General features: G+C 37.9%; 1 protein-coding gene across 7 annotated transcripts in view; it reads left to right on the forward strand.

Annotated features, from left to right (window-relative positions):
• Positions 1-12,242: 12,242 nt before the first annotated feature.
• WIZ (WIZ zinc finger) overlaps positions 12,243-19,929 on the forward strand; it is an 84,615-nt gene continuing 76,928 nt past the window's right edge. For 2 of the 7 annotated variants that reach the window (XM_081937008.1, XM_081937009.1), the window contains exon 1: positions 12,245-12,409. The gene's annotated coding sequence lies outside the window, so the exon portion shown is untranslated. Of the gene's footprint in view, positions 12,410-19,929 lie in introns of all 7 variants that reach the window. The other 5 variants (XM_081937011.1, XM_081937012.1, XM_081937013.1 and 2 more) reach the window with 4 other exon arrangements.

The raw sequence follows: 19,929 nt of genomic DNA on the forward strand, positions 1-19,929 counted from the left end.
ATATCAGAGCACTTTTTCTGAAAGTATGTTGTTGTTCAGTCATGTCCAGCTCTTCACAAACTCATAGAGAGTAGCATGCCAGGCCCCTCCGTCCTCCACTGTAGCCTAAATTTGCCCAAATTCATGTTCATTGCATCAATGACACTATCTAACCATCTCATCCTCTGCAGACTTCTTATCCTTTTGCCTTCAATTTTTCTTAACATCAGGGTCTTTTCCAATCAATCCTCTCTTCTCATTAGCTTGCTAAAATATTTGAGCTTCAGCTTTAGTATCTGTGCTTACAAAGGACAGTGTGGGTGGATTTCTTTTACCTTTTTTTGAGCTATGCTATCAGAATTTAAGTTTAACTGGAGTAGAAGACCTCCAAAGTCCCTTCCAACTCGTTGATTCTGACATGTTTGCAATGATGAAGAGAAGACCAAGGAGCTAAATCTCATCCATCAAGATGAAGACTTTGGATTTTTGATCCCATAGACCAACAGGACTCCTTGTATAATATTTTTTCCATAACAACTCATGATCTAAAATGAGCTGAAAAATACCAACTGCTGTAACCCATACACAAGAGCATTGTGGTTAAGTGGGAGAAGATATTTCAAACTGAGTACAGAACTAATTGGAGGCTATGTATTTGTTCAAAATCAATGAGATATATTTGTTAAACACCATCCCAGTTAACAGACTATTCTGAATGTTACAGTAGTCAATTTAATAGTCGTGTTCTTCAAAATTATGTTTGATTACAAGACTCATTTGTATATTTTATACCATGGTGTCTATTAATGAAGACTTAAATATTTATTTTAAAATTCCTGACATTTTACAGTGGATTGTCTTAAGGTAATTTATTTACTACCACTGATAATCAGTGTTTGCTGTGCAGCTCAAAGAAAAATATTTTATGTGATGGAAATGGAAGGAATCCATTTTAGAAAAGGCAAATTGGCAAATTTCTTACTTTTTATTTTAGATCAAGTTATTTTAAACTGTGTTCCACAGAACCCAAGACTTTTGCTCTAACTTGATGAGATTCAGTAAAAAAAACTGTAAAAGTTGATAATGTATGCAACAGCCATTATCAGACAAAAAAGGCAATAAATAACATCCCAACCCGTGGGAAGTAGGAAGTGTCAGAAAGAGAGACTCTAAAAAAACTGCCTTGATTCTGCATACTATAGAAGAGGCAGAGGGAAACTATAAAGACAGCATTTCAAGATTCTGTTGTTGTATCCCATACAATAAGGTGGAGTTCCAGTACAATAGTCATCGTGGGCTCTATTTTCGGACTGGATCTATCTCAATGGGGTGACAGGACTAGCTCTGAGAACAGATACTTTTATAACTCACAGGCATTTCATCCTGAAAGTTTGAAAATTCCTGTTTTAGATCTTTGCCCTGGATTCCAGCAGAATGAAATTTCAATTCAGAGTGGAATTATACTTTTTTTTTTACAAGCTCCGTTTTATCTTTTTTTGAAGAAAAGGAATGGGAATATTCAGAAGGGCAATTACGTAATGTTGGCCCTTGTCAACACAATTTGCAGCACTGTAATAAGATTCAAGTACCAGATGGATTTCAGTGATGGTGGTACTTTGTTAAATTTAAACTACTAGCATTGGAACATATTGAGGATGGAGATTAGTAATACAGAATGCTGATGTATTGATGTATTAGCAATTTTTATTAAGGTTTCATGTTTTGGTATTTTATTGTTTTTTCAACTACCCAGGATTATGGTGCATAAAATGAGCAGCCATATAAGTATTTCAAATAAATAGATAAATGTTTAATTACCTGTTTCCTTTATTAACATGCAAGGATTTATGCATTCTAAGACATGTCTTTGTTTTACTGATTTACTGTTAACCTTCCATTAATCCTGAAGCAAATGAGCAAATATTAACAGTTTTGATAGTAGCATCTGTATGTAAATAAGTTTTAAAATTGTTTTATGGTCTCCTAAGTTCATTCTAAAAGCATTACTGCGATAGAATGCATGGCAATCATCTGAAATTCCAGAAATCAATTCTTTACTTAATAAATTAAATTGCTGAACAATGCCAGGAAAATAAATTGCACTCTACAATACCAAAATAGCCCTGTTCTAAAATAACTTTTTTTCCTAAGACACATACCGCAATTCAGAGGTTGTTTTTACTAATAAGAATTCACAATAGAGTATCAATGAACTCAGGTGTATTGGTTCACTGAAGATATCTGAAGTCACATGTCTATGGAGATTCTCAGTCATCTAGCTCATAATTGTCCAAGGGTGCTTTTCAAAAGGCAACTGGGTTTCCTTTGTTTTTTGCTTGAAGACATTTCACTTCACATCCAAGAAGGTTCTTCAGTTCAAAAGTGGACTTCTTCAGAACTAAAGAAGCTTCTTGGATGAAAAGTGAAATGCCCTCAAAGAAAAAAACAAAGAAAGTCCAGTTGCCCTTTGAAAAGCACCCTTGTGTCTGAAGTCACATATTTTCTCTGAATTGAAGCAGAACATGGTTAAGTTCCATAATTCAATCAGGAGATACAATGCAAAATTTCTGGATAAAACAAATGTTCAAAACAAACTACCAGCTGCACTAAGGGTGGGGTGGGTTCTGGAGGGGGCAGGCATAGAATAATAATAATAAATATTTATTTCTTAGCCGCACCCTCTCCCGAAGGACTCGGGGCGGCGTACAACAAAACATAGGAAATAAATATATCGACATACATATAACAAAACATATACCAAGACATATATACGACATATACAAGGAGGAGGTGAACTGATAGATAAAAACAAATAAAAACACAATGTTTAAAACCCCTAAATAAATTGAATGCAATTAAAATACCCCAAATAAAAAACCCGTCAGGAGCGATATAGTTGGATCAAAGTTGAGCTAGGCCAGCAACTTGAAAAAGGTGGGTCTTGAGCTTTACACGAAAGGAATGACTGCGTACCTGCTGATGAAATGTTACACATGGTCAAATCTTTACCTGTTCCTGAGTTTAAAAGACAATTGTTGCCCAGGTACTGCGTATCACCAGGACTGCTACAATAAGTTGCTTATCACCATGAAAATATTTTTTTCCCATCATGTTTGACAGACACATTTGAAATATTGTGATGGGCACCTTCCAAGTATGTTTTGCAAAATGCCAGTGTTTTAAAATAGGGGATTCAATCTCAGTTTATTGAAGCATCGCTTAGTATTATTGTGCTACAAGACCTACATTTTGAATAAAATAAAATTCCCCCATTAAAAATGTAGGATTTTACTTCATCTGGAACATGCTTTTCTAAACAGCACATTTAAACTCTTTGTAAGAAATTACATGATAGTTTATGTTTCTTTCATAAAGTTCTGAACTAAATACTTAATTCCACACCTATCAATGCTGGCAAATTCCAATCCAGTCCTTTGAAGAAATCCTTGCCTGTTGTTTAATCCAACACAAATGTCTGCAGTTGGTTTACAAACCATGCTTCCCATAATGCTCTAAACTGCTTATGGAGGTCATAACGTGCAGAGCTGCAATAGCCGATTAACAAAATCACATCGCTTTGGCGCGCTGAATAATAATCAGTAACATATATAGACTATCAGATTACTATCTCCATTGTCATGTTCAATCGGCGTTTTTAACAGAGGCCTGTCCCGGAAGGAACTAACAAGCCTCCATGCTGCAACAAGACATGTGCTTTTTTCAGATGACATCATCCTCCTCAGTATCTAGGCAGTGACCTAGTCGGAGTGTTTGTAAATACTGAAAAAGAACCCTGGGGGTGGGGTAATCACATCAATCACGTATGGAGAAGACAATAGTTAAATCGATGCACTGAAATTTGCAATTGTTCACGACATTTCTTTGAATTAGTAAATGTTTCAAAGACAACAGCAATAATTTAAAAGTGACAAATTGTTTTAAATAATATAAAAGTAAATAATATAAAAGTTGAAATACTGTTGCATAAACTGACAGTGGTGGTCTATGGTTATTGGAATGCTGAGTGCCATACCAAAAAAGCCTTAGATGATATATTAAAAAATCTGCACGTTGACAAAATGTCCATCTGTCAAAAATCTTCATATATATTATGCCAGTATATTATGATATATTAGGTTCGAATTCAGGCCAATACCAGCTAAAAATATTGACAACTGTAATTTTACCTTTTTGTTAAAATATAATAATAATAATAATAATAATAATAATAATAATAATAATAATAATAATAATAATAATAACAAACGAATAAAGTAAATAATAACAACAACAATAATAATAATAGATGAGACATCTTGACCAAGGTGAACCTAGGAAACAGTGTCATCTTGAAAATTAGTTCATAAATATTAGGTGGAACATCATGTTATCTAGCAGTGGGATTGAAAATTTTTAGCAACCAATTCTCTGCCCAGTTGCTGGGTGGGTGTGGCCATGGTGGGCATGGCCTACTTGGCTTCCTGTACCATGGCGGGGTAGTGGTGGCTCTTTTGCCCTCCCCAGGCTTCACAGGCTTTACTTGAGCCTCCAGGAGGGCAAAAATGCCCCCCCCCCGGGCTCCAGAGGCCCTCCGGAGGCCGGAAGCGTGCCTGTTTCCAGACTTCCGGAACGTCCGGGAGGCCCATTTTTCACTCTCCTAGAGTCTCTGCATGGGCCCTGCAATTACCTGGCATCCAAAACAGGCCGCATGGAGACTCCTGGAAGGGGCGGAGCAGGGTGAGTTGGGCCAGCCAGTCCTTGAAAATACTGGTTCGCCGAACCAGATGTAAAATTAACATCCGGTTCACCCAAACCAGTCTGAACCAGCTGAATCCCACCCCTGATTCTATCCAGTATTATTAATGTATAAATAGTTGTCTAGGCTTGATGTGAAAGCAGTGATTTATAAACATAATCTGTTTGCATCTCATTTTAATTGGCCAATGTAATGACATATTGACATTTTGACAGAAATACCATATATAATCATAATTTAATGTTTAAAAATACTTAGGTTTAGAAAATTAGTTTATTAAATGAAAACATTTAATAGCATATTGTATGTATGTACATTAGCTAAAGCAACAGCATTAGCATTCTAATATAAATCAAACAAAACCTACTGGCAATAGAAAAACACAATGCTCAAATTAATTTCATTTTCCACTCCTATGATTAGAAATGCCTACCAGTATGAACAGAATACAGAACGCATAAGATATATTGTGTTTCTTAGCACTGTATCTTGCTAAGTATAGGAACTGAAGTACAGGGTGCGGTTTAGAACACAGCTTCAGGGAAGAAGACTAAGAGCATTAAGTAGCAAAATACTGATAAATGTGGTTAGACTTCTATATTTGACACTACTGTGCAATCCCCATAAAGAACTGGACCCTGTTTGATTTTGTCTTGTGCAACAGTTGCACCCAAGAGTGCACCCTTCAGAGGGTCACTAACATTCTAGTCACCTCATAACTGGACTATTGCAATGTGCTCTACACGACAGTACCCTTGAAGATTCTCTGGAAACTCCTGCTGGTCCAGGAGCACAAGTAGCAATGGGTGCTTCCTGTTATTCCCGTGTGTCATGGCTGCTCCACAAACCACATTGGCTACCAGTTGCCTTCCAGTTACAATTCAAGATGTTAGTTGTTATCTTATAAAACCCTTCATGGTACAGGGCTTTATTTGAGGGACCATCTGTCTCCAGTTGTTTCTGCCAGTACATTCAGGCAGAATCCTCTCATTTAAGTCTTATATTGTTGGATGACCAAGGAAATGGTTTGGGCCAAGCAAACATATTATCTCTGTTTCAATTTGGAACAATAACCCATTGAAGATACATGGCTTCCACCGTCCAAGAGTTTTGGAAATCCCTTAAGATCTGGCTGTGTTCCTAGAATAAGGTTTAGAGTGCCTGGGGAATATTGTCAAGTCTTTTTTCTGATTGTTGGGAATGCTGATTTAGTCTAGGCAGTTATGTTGTTTTAATTGTGAATAGCAACTCATTGGAGAGTCAGATTGCTAGCCTACCACCTTGCATTATTTTTCTATATTAATATATTCCTAAAGCTGCTTTTTGCTTCACTGGAAAAATAATTGTACATGACAGGTTGTTTTACCAAGCAGTAGAGTACTTGGTCAGTTGGATTGGAAAACTGTTACCTAGAGAGAGAGAGAGAGAGAGAGAGAGAGAGAGAGAGAGAGAGAGAGAGAGAGAGAGAGAGAATATTTATTTCTAAGCCGCACCCTCTCCCGAAGGACTCGGGGCGGCGTACAATAAAACAAATAAAATACAAAGTACAATACAAATCTGGACAGGACATACATATAACAAGGATGTATATAAGACGTATACAAGGAGGAGGTAGGCTGATAGCTAAAAAACAATTAAAAAGTCACTGGTTGCAGGTCTGTCTTTTAAATCAGATCTTAATCAGTTCCTTGAATTCTGATAAAACGTGCTGTGTTGTGGAAATGTGTAGCTCAATACATGTAGAAGATGATCTAAGCATAATTTCTATGAATTTAGTTTGAGGGGTGTGTTAACAAACCCACTCGCACACACAAACCCAAACAGTCTTAAGATTTTCAAAGCCTTCACACAAGGAGCTCCAATATATATTAAATATCTTAAATTTGTTGTACATTTACTTATCACTCTTTATCACTGGAATATATTAATTCTCTAGCTAAAAGGTTGAAAGATGGTTGCTGTGCACTGTTGCTGCTATGCTAATGACACGGTGGTTAGAATGCAGTATCACAGGCTAATTCTGCTGACTGTCAGCAGTTCGATTCTCACCCGCTCAAGGTTGACTCAACTTTCCATCCTTCCAAGATATGTAAAATGAGGACCGAGCTTGTTGGAGGCAATATGCTGACTCTGTAAACCACTTAGAGATGGCTGTAAAGCACTATGAAACAGCATGTAAGCCTAGTACTATTGCTATGCTGATGCTCAGTATATGATATACAGTATATAGTATACAGTATATATTTTATATAATAATTCACTTTGTAGTTTCAGTTGCAGCACAGATGGAACTTCTGATCCTTACATTCTTGTTTTTGGGATACTCAGTGGACTCATCCTTAATTATTTGAACACATCTGGAAGTTATTGTCACTTCGGAACAAATTACTCTGAAAAAAGCTCCAAGCATTGCAGTTTCTCTTCAGATAATACCAAGGTAGACATGTACTGTAGATTGACATAACGTAAAGCAAAATAAAAGAAATATATTTTTGTTTCAGTACCATCGCTGATCTACAGATAAAAACTGTCTCTGAAAAGTCACTTGGTGGCAGTATTACTGTGCTTACACATTCAAGGTTAGGCAAAGAGCTCTAGTTGCTGTATTTGCATTTGAATATAGATGACTGATAAAACTGTATGATCAAAAAATTATACTATTTTTAAATATATATATTTCCATTTTCTATATTTCATATCATTTTAAATGTAATATACACAAATATAATCAAGATAGTGTCTGTTGTGTTATTGTTTGCTACATTGTTGGTGTATACCAAAGCACTTCTCACTAGCACATTATGCTGGTTTGTTTGGACTATGGTTCTTGAAATTTGAGATCTTTTAATTATATTAATGTTTTATCGCTACAACTTTCACCAACTAAAGAGCAGTTGTTAATTATACTGTTTTAGATAGGTTTCTATTATCCAATAGCTCTCTTGACCTTACTAATGTTCTTCTGTATATAAATTTAGAGATAAAAAACCATGAAAAATCGCAGTTGCAATGTTATTAGTCAAGTCACTGGTACAACATATTGTTCAGTACTTGATTCAATGTTTTGATCTATAAGAATTATAATTTTCTTATGTTGAAAATCTTAAAAGAGGTCTGTCCTCTCATTCTGTATTACAAATATTATTATGAAATAATTGATCCTGTGTTAAACCATGCATTGTTTCATTTACAATCATTAGTTTCATATTATTGCATATTTTGATCTAAATAAATTATACTTTTGCAAATGGAAAAAGAGCAGAATCATTTGTGCTATGTAAGGCAGTTGTTTCCTGGGATAAGTGTTATTCTCTGAAAGCGTATACCAGATCTCATAAGGAAATGGGTTTTATACCCATCTATATTCAGAATTCCTATTGAATTCAAGGTCATAGGATTTCAACTTCCCCTAACAGTAATCTGACTTTTATTACTCAAATAATTATAATTATATAATATATTATATACTTCTCTCTAAAGACTAAAGTCCCTTTCTCAAATGAATTAAACAATTAAAGATAGAGGCTTGGGGGGGGGGGAAAATCAAGTTTTCTGAAAAAAGAAGTTTGCATGCAAAAGATAATGACTCTTATCCCCTCACTCTTCACAGTAGATTTGGGTGGGTTGTGAAAACTACAGAGGATCGTCCCTCAGTATAAAGATAGTTCTCAACTTATGACCACAATCGAGCCCAAAATTTCTGTAACTAAGCAAGACAGCTGTTGAGTTTTTCCCTGTTTTATTACCTTTCTTACCAGTTGTTAAGTGAAATACCGCAGTTGTTAAGTTAGTAATATGGCTGTTATGTGATTCTGGCTTCTCTGTTGACTTCTTGCATGTCAGAGGGTTGCAAAAGGTGATCACATGACCCCAAGACACTGCAACCATCATAAATGCATGTCAATTATCAAGTGTCCGAATTTTGATAATATGATTATGGGGATGCTATGGTCGTGTGACAAATAATCATAAATCACTTTTCAGTGCCATTGTGACTTTGAATGGTCACTGAATAAATAGTTGTACATCCGGGAATACATGTACTGCAGATGAAAACTATTCTGTTAGCAAAATAGAATTCTGTTAGATTCTATTTTTAGAATCTGGGTCTTTTCTTCTGTATAAGAAAATTCCAAATTATTATTTTTTCAGTCTTACGTTGTATAAAAGAGGATTCAAATTATTTTCAAACTGCAGAGAGGTACCCATGTTAATCTGTTGGGGCAAATGGATATAATAGAATATCCTTTTATAGAATAAAATATTCCTCTACAGCACAGCTGTCAAACTTATGTACATTCGTGGCGGGAGGGGCACGCAAGGGTTACTGGTGCATGTGCAGGTCAGCATTTGCGGGAGTGGGGCGCATGCACGGGGGGCACACATACGGGGGCAGGGGGAGTTCTGGGTCTTCACATTGGCAACATTTATGTCCTGCTTTGGCCAGGTTAGTGTACAGCATGGAATCTGGTAATTGGCAGAGAATGTTGATAATGTGGGCCCTGTCCTTCCCACTGAGCTGGCTCTTCAGGATCTTATCCTTTGATGATAGCTGTTTTCCTTGCCTCCTCATTGTAATTTCCATATGAAGGAGGTGGTCAATTGTAGTTCCTTCCTTGAGCTTGTATTCCTATCCAGTCGTGATAATGTGGCTAGTAGGTAGAAGCTATGCAGAACAGCAGCATGGACAGTGCATCACCATGGTATATGCTGCATTTGATGACTAATTATGTGAGTTGTCTTGAGTTGACTTCAAATGTTGTCTTCCATAGTCCCAGTGAGTGTTTGAATAAGGTCCTTAGTGTTCTGTTGACTTTGTATAGCACCGGCCATTCATAGATCAGTGTGTGTGGCACTAAGCCCTAGCCTAGGCTTTCCTGTAGTCAATTCAGGTTGTGTTTAGATTGGTCAACGTAGATCTTGAGTCTTGGGTGACTGATCTACCTGTGAGCAACTGATATTTTGAGCCTCTGGTGTTATCCCAATACCCTTTTGAGTTATGCTCATGTAGTGGTTCATATGGTCCTGTAACTTGACAACTATGATGCCTAGTAGGACATCTCATGTCGTGTGGAGGCAGATTATTGGCCAGTAATTGGATGAAGATGGTCCATTGTAGGGGTCTTTCATAATTAGCATAGTCCTTCCTTGTTTTAGCTAGACTGGGAAGCAGCCTGCTCCTAGCAGCTGATTCATCTGTATTGCTAGCCATTTGTGCATTGCTGTTAGTTTCTTTAGCCAGTAATGTAGATCATGTCCAGGCCAGTTGCTGTCCAGCTTTTCACATTCTTGACTCATTATTGGATGTCTCCCACTGTGATAGCAATGGTCAAGTTCTTCAGCCACTTTGCACTGATGTTGTGCTTTTTTCCCATATGTTCTTCCAGTACTGTTAAGTTTCTGCTATTGCTGTTTGTGCTATTATTGGGTTGTTGCACTGCAATTCGAAGTACACATCCTGGATGGTTTTCTGGAAAAGAGGGATTTATCTTCTTGGCTTCTGCTTCTCTATTGTATCTTCTTATTATGGTAGGCAGTGCTGTGAGTCTTTGTTTAGCAATCTTTAGGATTTCAGAGGGAGTCAGCTCCTTGTGTTTCTTCAGTAGCCGAGTCTTATCCTTAATCTCCACTCCCTTCTGTAGTTGCACCAGTTGGCTAACTTCTCTTTGAATTGCCTTGATCTTAGTCTCTAATCTCATTCTCTGGGAAGAGGGTAGGTAGGTAGTACTGTTCTTCTTGACAGAAAATTGAAAAAAGTGATTTATGACACACAACTATCACAATGTCCTGGCAGTCACATGATGAAAATTCAGCCACTTTGCAACAGTCATAGATTTATGATGATTGTAGTGTCCCATGATCATCATTTCCAACCTTCCCAGATGGTTTCTGACAAGCAAAGGCAAATAAGCCAGAATTGCTTAATAAATATAAACTTAATGACCATGGTGCTTAGCAACTATGGCAAAAAAGGTTGTAAAATTGAGTGTGACTCACTTAACCACCACCTTACTTAGCAATGAAAGTTTCATTCTGAATTGTGGCCATAATGCAGTCTCTTGGTGGCAGCTGCAGTTTGAACTTGAGTTTTTAAAACCAAAATTACAAACCTAAATGTACATGTTATGGAGTATTCCCCAGTTTATTCATTGAGGTTTACCTTGAAAGATACACACTGGGATCTACATATGGACACTGAATTGGGCTGCACAGTTCCAATTTCTACATCTCATTCCATCAGGGGTGAAATTCAGCAGGTTCTGGAAAGCTGGTAACAGAAATTTTGAGTTGTTCGGAGAACCGGCAAATACCACCTCTGGCTAGCCTCAGAGTTGGGTGGGAATGGAGATTTTGCAGTATCCTTCCCCTGCCACACCCACCAAGCCATGCTCACAGAACCAGTAGTAAAAAAAAATGAATTTCACCACTTCATGCAAGTAAAACCTTTTAGGAAAAACAAATCGGAAAGAAGGGAGATAACCTAACTTTCGGGGTGGGAAGGGACGACCCATATCTCCAACCTCTTCGGAAAGTTCCAAATCCCGTTATATTACGAGAAGAAAAGACCTTTCTTCATCATTAACAGCACTTGGCTGGTTGTGCAGAACGGGTTGCGAGTCCTGCCCGAGTGATTTCTGAACCTATATACTTGTGCGGGGGGGGGGGGAGAAAAGCAAGGGGATGCGTCAATCATCCCAATCCGCGTGTATTGTTCTTGAAGGCGGCTTCCTCAGAGGCGATCGCTGCTGTCAGCTTGGCCAGCCTTCCGAAAAAAAAGGGGGCACAAGTCAGCAGCCGACAGTTCTCTTGTCTTCGCCTCTTTCCTGCCCGGATCGTGGCATCTTCAGCGGTGCTTTTGGTTCTAAGATAGACGCGCGGCAGAGTCCAGCTGAGGTCAAAAAGACGGAGTAAGTAGCCGCGGAATTAACTTCCCACCTCTTGACGTCCTTCGCTCAAGCCGCGGCTTTTGCGCCACGAGTAAACGGGAGTCAGGCTGGAGATTTCGCTCACGTAGGAAGCGATGGAGGCGGAGGAATCTGGACACCTGCCCGGTTCCTTGCCTTCGTCTCGATTAGCATCTGCCTTTGCATGCAGCGTCGCTCCGCCCCGGCTCGCTTTTCCGGGGACAAGGCAGGGCTTGCAAAGACAAGAAGCCACGTTGCCACCGCGAGGAGCACCGGCTTCCTTCCCACGGCGACGCCGGATCCCTGGCTAAGAGGCGCCTCGGGGGCCCTCCCGTGGAATGGAGCCCGAGGCCCTTATCTTGTCCCGGCCCGTGACGTCACCCGCGAGCCAGAGGGGAGCGTCTCGCCTCGCTTCTCCCAACATGGCGCTGCGGCCGTTGTGTTGCTATAGACGCTCTGTGCCTGCGACTCTAAGGAAGAGGGGTGGAGAGGCGGTCGGATCAGCTGGGCTGGCCGGGTAGGGAGGAGAGGGAGGGAGAAGGGGGGGGGAGTTCGCGGGACGGAACGGGAGGGGGATTTAAAGGAGCCATGTCCCCGGCGCGACAGCCTCGGCTGCTGTTGCTGCTGCTGCTGCTGGAGAGGCCGGAGCCGGGCGGGGGACCGAAGAGGAAGGGACGGCAGCGGCTCTGCTGCCCGAGCCAACCCTGAGCGCCCGGGGGGTGGTGGTGGTGGCAGAGGCGGCGGCGGCGGCGGCCCCCGCCACAGGATGGTGAGTGTGACCCGGGAGGGAGGCAGGCAGAGCGGAACCGGGAAGAAGGACCTGGCCGGAGGGGATGGAGCCAGGAGGGAGACAGGAGGCGGTGCTTCGGGGCGGGGGGCGGGAGGGGGGCAGACAAGTGACAGAGAGGCGAGAGTGTGCCCGCAAAACCAGCCCTGCTGTCAGGGAGGTGAGTGGCAGGTAGGCCACGGGCGGGGTGGCGGGTCCGGCTCCTTTTACTAAGGGGCGCGAGGAGAGAGGGTGGTCGGCTCCCGCAGCTGCCTTCACACGGGGCAAATGACAGGTCCCGCGGAGGCTGGCCGGGGACAGCGAAGGAGCCGGGAGAGTCGAGGAGGAGGAGAAGGCTGGGAGGTCACTTCAGGCAGGACAGGTGCAGGGGAAGGTGGGGGAGAGTGGCCCTGTAAGGCACTCAGCGGTTCCTGAGCGTTGGACCCCTGAATGTAGCCATTGGCGGTGAGATTTGGACGGCGGCGATGCAAAGGTGTGAGCTTGTGCGTGTCCGTCTGTCGAGGTTCTTCGTTGGGGGAGTAAGTTCGCATTCCTCTTGGATGGTGGTGGTGGTGGGGGAAGCGTAAAACCATCCAGGTGAGTGAAATGCATTGTCCAGGAGAGGGGATTATTTCTGTGGCGATTTAGTCCTGGGCAAAGTTCTTGTGAAATTTGAAGTTGTTGCATCTGAAAGGGATGAGCCTCAACTAGCTCAAAACAATCGAACTGCTTCTCTGTTCTGGATAATGGACATGGCTTGTGGCTGATAGAAGGCATGGCCTGTATAAAATTTATTTTCCTTAAGATTGCACAGTCCAATTACTCAGTTGAACTCAATGGGAACTGCTTCTTAGTAAGAAGGTGTAGAATTTTTCTTTTAAGGTTCCTGTCACTGAAACTGGCTGCTCATTTGGCATGGGGTTGTTGTTGTTTTGATCAAGCAATTTACTAGGGTCTTACCTGAATAGCTAACCAGTGAAACGATTACTACAGTACCTAGGCACACAGTCTGAAACCTACTTATTTGGAAGAAAATACATTTGGAAACATAGGGATATACCTGAATTCTCAGGCATGTATTTTTTTTTATTATGGATTCTTTGATTCTATAACCTGTGGGAAATATTTCCTGCTAACGTTTTTATATAACATTCACATTATCCCAATCATGCTTGTGTTTGAAATAAAGCAGCATATGTCATAGTTTGAGACCTGAGTTTTCTGAGTGAGGCTGGTGCTGAAAGATCACATGAACAAGTAATGTCAAAATGTGATTAAATGAATCTTAACTCATCATCAGTGAGGATAAATGCTATGTTTAATTGTAAACTAAGCATTTTGAGAAGGAAGGAAAGAATATTGTTAAATTTAGGCACCAATGATGTTAGGGATATAACTTTATAAAACAATGTTTATCTTTTATAATCCCTTTTTTGTTTGCTTCACTAGAGGTTCTTCCAAATATTAATCTTAATTGTCTTGCCAGTTCACAAAATTTTAATGGAATTTAAATAAACTGGCTTCCAGTGAAAATCCTTACTATTCCTCTCCTTATTATGAAATACTTAAATACATACAAACACACATACACAAGCATTGTAAGAAAGGAAGAAATGGAATAAGGATATTGGTAAGAGCAAGAGTTATCCAAAAGGACGTATCTTTAGATACATATAACAAGCACGTTTATAGTTTTGCTTCAAAGAACTACTTCACCAAGTGCTTTGTTGCTGTCTCCTGGATATTAGGAAAAGTTACAAAATGCAGAATTCAAAGGAGACACTTACCATGTTAGACTACATTATGTATGTTGACAGTCTGTTCTTAGATGTTTCAGTGATACAGTAACTTTAAATGTATTGTAGCAAAAATTATAAATAAGCTTGTGATTCTTTAAAAACTTAATATAATGTTCTATCAAGTACAGTCCACATTACGTCAGCTGTATATTTTATTTTTGCTCATGTAAGCAATTAATACATAAATTTTATCTATAGAATGATTTTTTTGGCAGCTGCTGCACACTGCTGGCTCATATTTAAATGGTTGTCCACTAGCACTCCAAGATCCCTTTCACAGTTACTACTACTGAGCAAGGTACCACCTATACTGTACCTGTGCATTTCGTTTTTCTTGCCTAAAGGTGGAACCTTACTCTTTTCACCATTGAATTTCATTTTATTAGATAGTGCCCAATGTTCAGGTTTGTCAAGATCCTTCTGTATCTTAAGCCTATCTTCTGGAGTGTTGGCTATTCCTGCCAGCTTGGTGTCGTCTGCAAAATTGATGAGTTCCCCATTTATTCCTTCATCCAAATCATGGATGAAGATGTTGAAGAGTACTGGGCCTAAAACAGAGGCTAAAACAGGGGTACTCCACTGCACACTTCCCTCCATGTAGATGCAGTTCCATTGAGGACTACACGTTGAGTCCAGTTACGAATCCATCTGGTGGTGATGCTGTCTAACCCACATTCTTCTTGAGATCCTCGAGAGATCCTTGAGAGAAAGGTTTTTACCTGTTGTAAACTATTTTTTACATTGAGTATAACAATCAGGGTTTAGTCAGAACACAAACATTTTACCGTTCACACATAGCAATTGCTACTTGCCTTAAGTTACAGATTATATGGCTGTTAAAAAAATGAAATCCTTGTTGCTTCCTAGTAGTTTTTCAGTTTACTGAATTCTTCATCATAAGACATTATTGAATTAATAAAGTAATAGGAAGTCTATTAACTAATAATTGAAAATTTATTAAGTATATGTTTGTATATATCTCCTAGAAATTAACCAAAGGGAAAGTGTGTTGCAACTCATTAATAAGAGCTATTTCATATAGCAGTTAAGGCATTAAACTAAAAACAGTGAGATCCGAGTTCTAGTCTTGCCTTAGTTCCGAAGGAAGCTGGGTGACTTGAGCTTCCTCTCTTAACACTAAGAAAAAGACAAGGACAAAACACTTCCAAATTCCTTACCAAGAAAATTGTAGAGACTAGCTCAGGCAGTTGTCAGGACTCGCACTGATTCAAAAGTGCAAACAACAATAATAACAAAAGACCGTTATATTAAATATAAGATACTTGTTTTCAGCTTATTTTTTTCAGGCAGGTGTTGATAAAATGTGTATTTGTTATTTTCAAGTCTTGGTTGCAGTTAAAAGAATGAATTCATTTTTTTAAATTAAGGAGCTATTAATACATTTTGAATTGTTCCATTACATTCAACTTTATAATCATTTAATCTTTTTATGATTAAAATCATTGTCTAATTTTCAAACACAATGCTTCATCTGTTAACCAATAATAGGTATATTACTTCACATAAATTCAAAAATAATAAATATGTGGAAATGTTTCTATATGCATATAGGCAATATAAATCCTAATAGTATTAATGAAAGTAGCAAGAAAAAGATGGCCATTCTAAATTTCCCTTTCTGGGTATTATGGCTAATCAGAAGAGCAGAGACAGAGGCTTCTGAAAAGTTATGACCTGTATTTGCTAATAATCACTCACTTCCCTGCATCACTCATAGCAGGGAAAATATTTCCTGAAAACATTTCTTGGCAATTCTTTTCCTTCTCTTCTCATTTCTTTTCCTTCTGTATAGTTGAAATTCAGATGGTAATTTCTATAGAACTGAGACCTAGCCTGAACTGTGCTATTACTTTTAAAGTAAAAATAACATTTTATACCTGTTAATCTGTTGCACAAATTTTTCTCTTTCATTTACAAAATTTTGTTATATTAGTACATACTGTAAAGCAACATATGACAATTTGTTAAAGGAAGTTATATTTGTATAACGTTGTTATAAGTTCTGGAAGCAGAAGTACAGTTTTCTTCTCATCATTGGAATTTTACATATACTTCTCTAAGAGTACTGTAAATATAATGACACAAGTTCAGAATAAACATCCGTAAGTTTTGGTGTATTTAAACAGCAATGATCATATTACTATTTCAGTTTTTTGTGTGGATTATTTTGAAAAATGTCCAAGTAAGGGTATTCAAACTATGATATTTTAAACTGCTTTCACATTATATTAATACACAGTGTGATTTGTTTGGTTTTTGCTTAATGTGTTGTGTGAATCCAGCTACTGTAGTTTATTGAAAAAAGCATGAGTTAACATAATATATAAACCCAGCCTTAATATATCGACTTCTGATGGTTTAGGCAATTATGGTAATAAAGCCATTTTGTTTGTGTTCATTTCATTTCATGAACAGCAAGTGGTAGTGCTTCTATATTACATTTTTGCATTTTCTATTTGCAAGGCTACTGTAGAATAACAAATCATAGTGCCTTTGCTGTTTTTTTAACATTTGTACCTGAGATAAATTAATTACTCAGCATGATTTCTTTCTTGAGTAAGTTGCCTTTCTTGTCAAAGATGCATGGCAAGGGAATCCTGGCAGTGTATTAATCCACTGTATTCAGAATGCTGTATCTGCATTAAACTTATCAGAAATTAGTGGCCTGACTTATTTAGTTCTTTGACAGAAAGGTCCCAATTGAAAAATGTTGGAGGTAGGTTAGGGCAACTATGTTAAAAACTAAATTATAGTTCACCATCATTCTGCTGATTACTGCCTTTCTGGTGTTGCATCTTTGCAAACTCAAACATTTATAAGGTCAATTTAGGTACTTGCCACAGCAAAGCAGATTGTGAGGAGGCATGCTGAAGAGACTGTTGAACTTTGGGTGGAGGTCAATTTGTCATTCAACAACAATTTATATAGAATAAAGATATAACAAATTTGACATCGTGAGGAAACTGTTTGTGAAGTGGTTGTCTTCTGTTTTTACCCACATGTCATGTATGTGTATTTAGACAGCTACGGCCTTATTTAATTTCACTTATGAATATCTATCTCCTCCTAGTGGTAACTGTATTTGTTGTTTCTCCACTGGCATTGGTTTGAGGATGAAATAACCATGTTTTTTTTATTCCAAATGAATTGTCTGAATCTTACTGTTTAAGGGAACAATCTGAGTCCAGTAGAACTAGCTATTGTTGACTATAGATGAGATAATATGTATTGCCAACCTCTTTGTTAGTATATTGTTTAAAATGTTATTCATGAAGAACAACGAAGTGCAGCAGTTTTCTCCAACTCCCATGTAGTCATTGGGGTACTTCCTTACATGCTATGCAGCGTTTATAATGTTTTTAATACAACTCTGTAGTTTAATAACTGTTTAGTGTTTTTGTACTTTTTTTGCTTCTTGTGAGATGGACTGTTGTATAAATTTGTTAAATAGCAATTTTGTCAGCCAAATGTGATAAATGTCATATAATAGACAAAACACATAGTTTACCCAAATTGGCTTGATCACAGCTTATGTGACCACCAACAATCATTTGTCTTTTATCTTTTTCAAGATAAATATAATTTAATGTATATGAGTTCATAAAGTGGTCTATGACTAATATATTTGCTTTTAATTAATATGCCTGTTTCATTTTCACCACTGCAGGATGTAGTTAACACTTCATATATAATTCAAAGCAAAAAGTAGATATTATGACATGAAATGAGAGGAAAACGGTTTTTTATACTTAAAATTCTAGATGCTATGTACAATTATTTTAAAAGTATGATCTCAGTGGCTAGAATTCTGAGTTTAGTTCTCTTGGAGAGAGTGTCCCATTAATGGACTTCATAGGTTAGTAGAAGAGCAGAAACATTTTTCTGTTTTGTCTCTTATCTTCTTTAACACAATGCCACATAGGGAATAACTGACTTGGAAATGATACTTAAGAAAAAAAACAAACTAAATTAGGAATAGTCTTATTGCAACTTATTGCAACTAAGTATGCTTGAAAGTCAAAAGTATGGCCTAAGCTTTAATTCATCCAATTCTTTCAGAGAGAAGGTAGGGAGAGCCAACACACACAGGAGAGAAATAGAGCTTGGGAGAAGAAATTGGAGGGTTGACTCAATGAGGAAGAATCAGCTTTACAGAGTGGAAGAGAAAAAGATGAATGTCTATATTTGAGTGATTAAGAATGGAATGCATGATTATTTGTATAAGAGATGAAGATAATATATACTGTACATATAATATCTTGGAAATAGAAAAACAGTGACCAGATTTCCACACTTACTAAATGGTAATGTGGCTGGGAGGGGACTGGCTTACAATTAAATAAGTCCTTGTGGTCTGTAAACTATTGTTCATGGCTTAGTTATGTGAACATAGTCAACTATCATTTATGTAGGAACTCAGGATAAAGAAACTTGGATGTGAACCAGGTCTGTCTCCCTTTCTCCTTTTATTTATTTATTGTTGAACATTGTGAAAGAATGATTATATTTGCACTATGGGGTTTGCGGATTTTTGCATTTCAAAGGAAGTAATTTCAAAGTTAATCTTCTATTTGGCAAAATTATTTTCCGAAAGAAAATTAGCTAACCTTTTTGAGAATTGATACAAGAAACATGGGATTAAAACAGTGTGCTTGCATTCTAATTTCACCTGCTTTTCTTTCTAAAAAAGGAATAATTTGTTCCAATACTACATATTAACCACAATTCATGCCAGGCATTTTATGATAGCATCCAACCATATCGTCCTCAAAACTCCAATGGGCTCACAGGCAAAAAGGTTTGAGGCTCTTATCTAAGACATCATGGAATTCCAAATTAAATATAGGCATGGATTTTTTTAATTAAAAAAGTTACTTAAATGTAATCTCAACCAGTTTTATCTTACTTTGAAAGAAGAGTTTATACAGAAAGAAATAAGGTCACATGGGCAGTTAGTTTATTTGGCTAAAGAGATAATAGAAATCATGACAAAATTACATGAACACCTTTGAGTCAGGATGATTGCTTAAGCTGTCTTTTGCCAAATAGAGGTTGGCAGATGGTTACTGGAATGCTGACCTCCTGAATAGAGAATACCATCCCTAGAAAAGCTTGTCTGGTGGTTATTTTATGGTTCTTTTGGTGTCAGGTAGTAAACTGGTTTATCTGAACCTCTTTAAAAAGTTTTTTTAAGGATTGATTTAACCTATGTTTAATATTATTTATTTATTTATTGTGGCACTGTTTTTTCTGATTTATTCTGTAGTAACTCCTTACAGAACAGTAAGGAGTTAATTCCCTTGATAATTTAATTGGATTGGAATTAGTAGACAAAATAGAGTGAAATGTTAAAGTATGTATAACATAGGATTTGAGAATTGTCAGTTTGATACAGCTTTTCCACCATAATGTATCTTCATCTGTGTAATTCAATAAACTCAATATAAAACCTAGGTGTAGGTAGTTATGTTTCTTTGGAGAAACTTGTGTTTTCCTTTTAGGAATTGCATTTTATTGAATTGTACATGGATTTCAATTCTATATTTAATACTTACATAACACAGCTGAATTTATACTCATTGACTGTATCTACAGTAAAGATTGGTCATACATTTAAGTGACCAAGAGGTAAGAACTTCCTGCTTGAGAGTGATATGCTTGCTACTGCTTTTTTTCTATTTCCCTTCCCATGCGTACATATAG

This window comes from Natrix helvetica (assembly GCF_964273705.1).
Source record: "Natrix helvetica genome assembly, chromosome: 1".
Lineage (NCBI taxonomy): Eukaryota > Metazoa > Chordata > Lepidosauria > Squamata > Natricidae > Natrix > Natrix helvetica.